Here is an 8280-nt window from a genome sequence, read left to right as displayed (position 1 = left end):
ACAGAGAATTGGGTTCGATGGCCTATATGGCATTAAATTGAGCTATAACTCCATGATGGCCCTTTTTTAACAATTTTTCCATCCTATGTGAGCTGATGATAGAGGGAGCTCTAGCCTGGAGTCTGCAGAGGGTATGTGTGGGTTTGTTCTGCTTAAAGCTCATATATAACTCCTGGAAATCCATTGTGATTGGCTCGAGTGTGCAAAGCCATTCAGCATCGAGGAAAATGTCATACCCTCCCATGTGTATGGCAAACATGTGGGTCTTCAACTGATAATCCCCCATTTGAAGTTTGACATTTTCACAGCGGCCTTCACATTTCATTGTTCCCCCATCCGCAATTTGGACTTGGAAGTTAGAAACTACTTGTACAAAACAATGCATTGCTTCCGCGACTTTTTGATGGATAAAATTATGTGTACTTCCAATATCAATCAAGACTATACTAGGCGATGCTTAATAAAACCTCTGATTTTGAGAGTTTGAGGTGAAGAAATCCCTGCCAAAGCATGCAGTGAAATAACTGGTTTGTCAGGGACATTGTCCTTCTGGTTGTCCTCTTCTGCCTCCTCAAGTTCCTCAAGTGGTGGGGCTTCCTCCAATGAGCTGTAATTAGTGGCATCAATTTGAAAGAATTTGGGCTCCTTGCATTTATGACCTGGGGAGTATTTTTCATCACAGTAGTAACATAATCCCTGCTTTCTTCTTTCTGCCATTTCTGCAGGTGACACCTTTTGAAACTTAAGTGTTTGATTCATGCTGTGAGCCTGTGGGGGGAAACCCTTGGTGGTGAAATTTGGGCGAGGGACTGGGCCGCTAATGCATGTTCCACATTCCATGTAGAACGCATCTTGGAGACCCCTAGTGCGGAAAGCTAAGGCTTCAAAGGCTATAATATATTCATCCACTGTGCCAATTTGTCAGAGCTTAGTAGACGACCCAAAAAAGTGGAGTCATGGTCAAAGCGCTCTATAAGATCTTTTTTGAAGGTGTCCCAAGTCAAAAAACTTCCATTGCAACGTTAATGCCATTGCCACCATTGCCATCTTTCATTGTCCAAGTACATTCTCCCCACCATAAGTTGAGTCTCATTATCTAAGATGTAATTCAAATTGAAATAGTGCTCCATTTGCGCTACCCATGTTGTCGGGTGAGAACCATCAAATTTATGCATATCCAGCTTGGGAGGTTACGGACGGGATTATTGGTGGGTGCCCCAGAGGTGAAGAGAGTGGCTAGAATCACCCTCACTATGTTCATGGCCAATATACGCCTCCTCGCGGGCTTCCACCTTGCCCTTAGAGAGTTGGTTAGTTAGTGATGTCAGCTGATCTTGGAGGTCTTTCAAGGATTGTTGAAGTTTGTCAATCTTCTCATTGGCCATAGCTTGAGCTCTAGTTTCTACCATGCATCGATCCGATGTACTTGAAATTTCGGACCTCCTCAATTTTTTTTTTGGCACTAACAATTGAATGGTACCACCTTGCTCAACTTGTCGTCTTGATTCTTATGGGCTAGATCACCAATAAGTGCCCTGGGGGGTCTCAGACTTAGGAATAGTGCAGTAGCCGAATCCCCAAAATGTCAATGCTGCTAAAAGTCCTGCGAAAATCATGCCCCGGTATAGGAACCCCACACAACTACTCAGATTTGGTGGATCTGAGAGATCTGAATGGATAGCTCTGAGCGGCGGAACAGATTGTTGCTACGGATCTGATGGATTTAATAGATCTGAATGGTTGTTCTGTTAACTCGGAACTGCGGGATTGATGTCTGCTACTGCAAACTCCACTTGCGAGATCTAATCTGGCAGAGATTATGCGTGATCCAGAGATAGAAAAGGGAACTATGGTCTCGAGGAGTGTCAGGTGCTACAGATCGCAATGTACATAAGGGTCTGACAGTAGTACTCGGCCCAATGTTTCAGGGCTCTAACTAAGGACGATCAACCATACCCTTAGCTGTACAACCTGACTACCCTATCGTACAGGTGAGTAATCTCTCCAAGTGCTGTTCTCAGTGTACTGTAGTAGCAAGATGGTCAACGGTTTATATATGTCGAGGTTGCAAAGGAGATAGGGGGCTTCCGAAATACCCAGAGGGTACTTGGAAGACATTCCGTGCGCAATTTTGTCTAATGTGCTACTACTCGAAGGGGCACCCACAGGGGTTACAAGGGAGTCCAAAAAGCATGGCCACTTCTTGTATTTACTGCGTGCATACCTCCCCAAATCTGCAAGTTTATGCACTCAACGATAGATCCTGTGGTTTAAAGACACCAGAACACGTCTCTAGCCAAAAAAAAATTGCTAAGAAATGGAGATCCCAGCGGCCCTGGAAAGTGCTCTGATACCACTTGTTATGCTCTTAACCTGCAAGGCGATACCAGAATACCAAATATGCGAATAAATATACCCAGAACATAGCATAGTGATAAATAACAGCAAGTATTTTATTTTTTATTTTTTTTAAGTATGGGGGATTTACGCAGTGCATTATATTAGATATCATTTTTGGGATTCAACTGCGTTAAGTAAGTCATTCAAACGTATGACCATTTCCATGAGAGGTAGTCGTAACTGACTAATTTCTCATGATTTTTGAATAGTTCACTTAGCACTCATTGCATCGGGTGATGCTCACAGGGGTGAAGAAGTGGGATTGAAACTAGTGAAATGTGGAGAACGAATCACATAGCATCAATCATCACTTCCGGGGCTTGCACCCGGTAACCAGGACTTCCCAGGAGGTCACCCATCCCAGAACTCCTCTGGCTCAAGCGCGCTTAACTGTGGAGTTTTTCCCACAATCAAGCCCACTTAGCTTGCTACCCCATTTGCAAAACCTTAGCAAGTATTGTGCCTCATGAACCATTCAAGTAGAGATCCCTTGACTCTTTTTGAATTTAAGTATGGGGGATTTACGCAGTGCATTATATTAGATATCATTTTTGGGATTCAACTGCGTTAAGTAAGTCATTCAAACGTATGACCATTTCCATGAGAGGTAGTCGTAACTGACTAATTTCTCATGATTTTTGAATAGTTCACTTAGCACTCATTGCATCGGGTGATGCTCACAGGGGTGAAGAAGTGGGATTGAAACTAGTGAAATGTGGAGAACGAATCACATAGCATCAATCATCACTTCCGGGGCTTGCACCCGATAACCAGGACTTCCCAGGAGGTCACCCATCCCAGAACTCCTCTGGCTCAAGCGCGCTTAACTGTGGAGTTTTTCCCACAATCAAGCCCACTTAGCTTGCTACCCCATTTGAAAAACCTTAGCAAGTATTGTGCCTCATGAACCATTCAAGTAGAGATCCCTTGACTCTTTTTGAATTTAAGTATGGGGGATTTACGCAGTGCATTATATTAGATATCATTTTTGGGATTCAACTGCGTTAAGTAAGTCATTTAGACGTATGACCATTTCCATGAGAGGTAGTCGTAACTGACTAATTTCTCATGATTTTTGAATAGTTCACTTAGTCAGTTACGACTACCTCTCATGGAAATGGTCATACGTTTGAATGACTTACTTAACGAAGTATTTTATTATTCAGAAAGCAATGTTCACTTGCCTCTTCGAGGGAGCAACCTCCAATAGAGCAGAGCTGCATTACAAAATAAGACACGATGGTCCTCGCAGGGAGTCTCTATCCTTTATATATGACTCGTACATGCAATACCATGGAGCAATACCATGGTTCTTATTAATACCATCTATCTAATACCATGGCCCATAACTAACTCTGGTCCCGTCATTAAATGCAGGTTAACCACTTACAATTATTAATATGGGCTTTATTGACTCTTTACTTAACTATAACTATGACTCAATCCTACTACATAAATAAGGGGGTTAGGGTGGGACCCTAACGATATATAAGCATACAAAGACCATGAACTCGCTTATCTATTATTCTTGTTGTATGAAAGCATAGGTGCTGAACTAAATTAGCATTGCAGTTAATCTTGGAATTTTAGAATGTTTACAAACTTTTAATATCATAGAGATTTACACAACAGTGAAATGCAATTCCATAGTTATGTAAACATAGGAATCCTAAACCATATCCCAAAGAATACACATCAATATTTAGTACAGAAGTCATATTCCTATATATACAGGGACATGAGATTCCCAATATGCCTAATGGTATTTAAACAATATAGCCAACATTCATCTAGAATCACCTACACCTCATTCATATTAAACACGATTTCACTAAACACAAGAGTTAGATTACTCCTTAGGATCACAAAAGGATTTGCATTGCAACAATTAACATTCCATATCATCAATAAGTGTGTACCATTACTTAGGAAATAACTTGACCATCAGCAATTCATGTTTAGTCAAGAATCCAAGTTCCACTCAAATTAATGGAATTTCGATAACACAATAACTATGTATATAAATTTCACTTGCATGTAGAACATAACGAGTACTCATTTGATTCTTCAAAGGAGTCTTCAACTATTATTGGGACTCTAATTTTCTACTCAACCTTAGATGAGATACAACCAAGTTTACTTGCAGTTATCATGATCTAGGTGGATATTGGTGGCCACTCGTCAATTCCACTTGGACCCCCACCATTGCTTCTTTCAGTTTTTCATTTTCCTAAATTGTAGCATAGTTTACTATTTTTAGCAGTTTTTCAGGTCCTAAACTTCCGGAGCTGCTTTGAGGCCCTAAACGATGTTTTTTTGGAAATATATGTTGGAAAAAATACTGAGAGGTGGGGTGAATCAGTATTAGTCAAGTCAATAATCTTTTTCTTTTCATACTCAAATTTATATACGCTACTTCAATGAAGGTAACCCGCATGTACATGCAACTGTATTTAAGGCAACCAACATATATCCAACAAACTTATGATTCAGTTAATTCTTCATATGTTGATCTTTAATTAGTACTTCATTAACCATATAAACAATAACCATGTGTAGTAATATCAGAACAAACCATCACACATAAGAAACACGCATGAACACCAAGATTTAAGGGGGAAACCCAATGCGGGGCAAAAACCACCTGCTGCTGTATTCTTTTAATATAAAAAAAACTTGTTTACAATCTTGTACTGGTGCATACTCATACTAGTACGCAAGCACCCACCTGCAGAAGGCTACAACCTTCACTTGTTCTCCAGCTTCTACTGGAAGGGAGCTACAACCCCCTAGCTCTTGTACTAGCTGATCCGTTTACTAGTACATAGGCACTGACCTACTGAAGGCTCCAACCTTCACTCATTTTCCAACTGTTACTAGAAGGGAGCTACAACCCCCTAGCTCTTGTACTAGCTGATCTGTTTACTAGTACGTAGGTGTTGGCATACTGAAGGCTCCAACCTTGACTCGTTCTCCAGCTGTTACTGGAAGGGAGCTCTAACCCCCTAGCTCTTGTACTGGCCGATATGTTTACCAGTACGTAGGCGCCAACCTATAGAAGGCTACAACCTTCTCTCTTCCTCCAGGGACCAAGTTTCATAAATTTTCAACCTAGATACTCCTGGAACACAACACCACATTCTGAAGGCCACATTTCATCCAATTTTCATACTGGACCCATCAACAACATTGAAGCTCAAAATCAATCACCACTGCAATACAACCATAAATACATTTGCATTAACCAATCATTGAAACTCAATCATCAATCTCGGAATCACCCACAGCTGAATAACTGAAGGCCCATCATCACTGAAGCAAATCAAAATCAGCCAATCTAAACATTCAGAATACTGTCATCAAAATACAGTCACCAGAACACAAAGCAGAACCCAGAACTCTGCAACAACCATTAGAACCAACTGCAAATTCAAATATCATATTTCATATGTTATACGCTACTCTGATGAGTCGAACCAACATGTATATGTGCTTTTACCAAAGCGAACTAGCGTACAGATCTGCAAATACTAACTTAAAAACTTCACAGCTCTTTCAGAATCCAGTCATACCCAAATCATAACATTTGCAAAATAAAACATGTGTTAGTATTCAGATCTATACTATCCATGATCAAACCACATAATGATAATACATTTCAGGTCTTATGATCCCAATCCATCATCCATCATCAACCACATAGGTGCATCCTTAGTTTAGATCAAGCAAAGTGTCAGAAACCCAAAACCTATAGACTTGATCTCACACTTCATGAGATATTCAATACTTGCACACATGGCCTAATAATCTCCTCCTTATATACTCTTAGGCCTTTCTCAATACCTTGGACCAAAACTACTTAGGACCAATACCCCAAAACTACTTGGGACCAATACCTTGTGTTAGCGCTCGAATCTGCCTCAGGCTGAATGAAGGCAAGGTTCAAGGCAACATCAAACCAAGCTCAGCCTTGTAGCTAGCCCTACGAGGACAGGAGAGGGCTCTCTCTGGGTCTATCTCGATAAAATGATCAATAGAGTCCGAGATGACTTAAAATGGGAACTGATTTAGGCTAGTAAAATGAATTTGAATGAGGGATATTTGATTTAATGACTAAGTTGCTGGGCTTCATGGGACAAGGATAGCATGAGCAGAGATTTAACCAAAGGCACAGGATATTTCATAATCCGAGATAGGCATGAGGTTTTAGCAATCGAATTGAATTTAAATGGGGTGAAAAGACTATTTAAGAAAGCTGAAAAGGGAATTCATGTATGAATCCTTTCCAGGCAAAAGAAAACACATAAAGACTAAACACTTCCTCAAGGCAGAGCAATGACTGAATTCTACCTTTCTCACTTAAAAGTATTCAGCTGGAAACGATCATGAATGAAATGCAAAACATCACAGGATACATATGAAACAGAGAGAAAAACACATGCCAAAACTCATACCACAAGAATCTTATAAATCAGAGCTGCACCATTTAATTATTTCTCTGTCAATCTGTACAGCCAAATGCTGAGTTATTCCTCCACCGTTTCCCAGAACTCAGAACCATTTACACATAATTTTCATACAATAAATAGACTCAGGAATGGGAAAATAGATCGATTTGAGAATAGGGGTTGTTTCACCTAAAATCATGAGAATAGGAAAGGTCTGCTCTAAAAAGGAGCAGCGTTACATTTGTTTGTTGATGGCCAATTAAAAGACAGAATCTGGAGTGCAGACCCTTAGAATTGCAACTGCAGTTAAAAATATACCATCGGTTCCTATCTTTCTGCTGTGGTGACTCTTCACCTTACGCTGGCCCTTTGAATCAAAAACTAATTTTTAATAAACGGTTTTCCACTAAAATTTCGCCTTTAATGAATGCACCCAGCTACAATTTGCTAAGCTCAACATGTGTCTCCATTTTGCAGAAATTACTTTTATCACTGATCTGAGAGAGCTGGTCTAATGAAAGCGTAACAATGACCACCCAGCACACCTCCACTGTGAACCAAAACACTATGAAGAGTATATAAATCGCGCACACTTCTATCAGCATCTGGAGAGAGATATTTGCCATTGTCTCTGTCTGAGTCAAGTGAAGTAGAAATTCATTTCGATCATTTATCTTGACCATTGTGTCTCGCATGAAATCATATTCAACGCTTCACTGAAGTTGTGGTACGGGGAAAACCGAGGAAAAGAACACCTTTTCTTGCCTTCTGAAGTCCATATTGCTCTACGCGATATTTGTTATCACCATCAAGTTTTTTCAACTTCAACATACTTATCAAATGAAGCATAGACATCTCGGTAGCCTTTAACATCAAGCTGTAGATCATATAATGATTCCTTCCTTGTAGATTTATAATCCACATTTACGCACTCGATGTAGTTCAAATGATGTCTTTCAAATAGATGCTTTATTGTATCCTCACCAGCTATGCCCTTCATTTATCTTCTAACTTCTCGCAGAGTACTTGGTTTAGCTCCTGCAAATCCTCTGTTGTAGTGTGCTCCACTTCCATGCTACAGAGAGGCGTAGAGAAATCTATATCATGCTTCTTTAGAAAAGCTCGAAGCCCACGAGTGGATCTTGTGAGATATGCAGCACATGTATTCTCCAATTTCGCATTTAAACTACCTCCCACAAACATGACTATAAACTGTTGAGTGCAAAAATAAACGATATCACATGTCTTTTTCCTAAACATGTAATATATGGAATGAAATGAATCTTCCCAGGCTGATTGTCGTTTTGACAGGAACTCATTCTCTGCAACATAGTATTATTCAACATCCGGCACCAGTTTAAGTGAAGAGGAAGAAATTAGGCACATATTAACTTTCAAGCTCAAATCCGAAGGTACTCTATCTCCAGCTATT

This window comes from Pinus tabuliformis, chromosome 5_2, assembly GCF_031772625.1.
Source record: "Pinus tabuliformis cultivar Carrire ecotype Pingquan chromosome 5_2, CPIR1, whole genome shotgun sequence".
NCBI lineage: Eukaryota > Viridiplantae > Streptophyta > Pinopsida > Pinales > Pinaceae > Pinus > Pinus tabuliformis.
This window is presented reverse-complemented; position numbering follows the sequence as displayed.